The following is a 1,395-nucleotide window of genomic DNA, read 5'->3' as shown; positions in this document are numbered from 1 at the left end:
GGTATTTCTAAATTTTATATTGGTTTTTGGAAAGTATAATAACTTCCTTTAGAATTCGCAAGCTTTTTCAATCTGTTGTTCTGTAACTTCTTTTTGTTTTGTGAGAAATCAGCGTTTATATGATTTATAGTTAGGTTTTCTAACCAAATGGAGCTTGTAATATGTGTAATAGATCACTACAAGAAAACAGTCGATTACCGACTACAGCTTCCGATTATTAATGTAGTCGCCAATTTTACCGACTATTATTTCACTATTTTACGACTATTTAACGACTAAAGAAAAGTAGTCGTAAGTTAGTCGCCAAAGAGCGACGAAAACAGGTTGTCAGTAATGTAGTCGCTATTTGGCGACTATTTACCGACTAATAAGTAGAATATATATTCTAGTCGTATATTAGTCGCTAATTTAGCGACTATTTTCCGACAGTATATATTAGTCGCTAGTTTGGCGACTACATTACGACTCTTTTGGCGAGTCGTAAATTAGTCGCCAATTTGTCGTATTTTACAGTTAAGAAACACGTTTTTTTCGTTTGTGGTAGGTGTACCGGTTTTTTGGCGACTACAACTTTTAGTCACCAATTAGTCGCCAATTAGTCGCCCAAAAATTGTCTATATAAAAAGAAAACAGCACTCACTCTCTTCACTCATCTCCTCCTCTCTCTTCCTTCACATAAGAAAAAAAAAACGAATTCGAAAAAAAAAAACGAATTTGGAATAAACACTTTTCAAAAAATTAGTTTCTTTATATTTTATTGGTAATGACGGGAAATTACAATTATGGCGGTAATGGTGGTTATCGGGAGTGGATGTACAAACAGTTCGACGAAGTGACGGGAAATTTGTCAGCAGAGTACGTAGCCGGTGTGGAGGAATTCATGACGTTTGCTAATAGCCAGCCTATAGTACAGAGTAACCGCGGTAAATTTCACTGTCCTTGTAGTGTGTGCAAGAATGAAAAACATATGGTCTCGGGTAGAAGAGTTAGTAGTCATTTGTTTAGTCAAGGATTTATGGCAGATTATTATGTTTGGTATAGACATGGGGAAGAACTCAATATGGATATAGGAACGAGTCACACTGATAGGACATATCAAAGTGAGAATCATGAAGAGGTGGGTTATGTTGTAGAAGATCCTTAAGTGGATATGGTGAACGATGCATTTCGTTATAACGTGGGGTTTGATGATAACTATGATCAGGATGGTAGTTATCAGAATATCGAAGAACCAGTACGTAACCATTCAAATAAATTTTATGACTTGTTAGAAGGTGCACAAAACCCATTATACGATGATTGTCGTAAAGGTCAATCGCAGTTATCGTTAGCTGCTCGACTCATGCATAATAAGGCGGAGTATAATATGAGTGAAAAGTTAGTGGATTCGGTTTG

The 1,395-nt window shown here is 36.1% G+C and overlaps 1 pseudogene; it reads right to left on the bottom strand.

The window, feature by feature from the left end:
• LOC9299041 overlaps positions 1–1,395 on the bottom strand; it is a 15,164-nt pseudogene that overhangs the window by 7,700 nt on the left and 6,069 nt on the right.

This window comes from Arabidopsis lyrata (genome assembly GCF_000004255.2).
Source record: "Arabidopsis lyrata subsp. lyrata unplaced genomic scaffold ARALYscaffold_70, whole genome shotgun sequence".
NCBI classification, from domain to species: domain Eukaryota; kingdom Viridiplantae; phylum Streptophyta; class Magnoliopsida; order Brassicales; family Brassicaceae; genus Arabidopsis; species Arabidopsis lyrata.
Note: the sequence above shows the minus strand (reverse complement) of the source record. Positions and strands in the feature narration are given on the sequence as shown.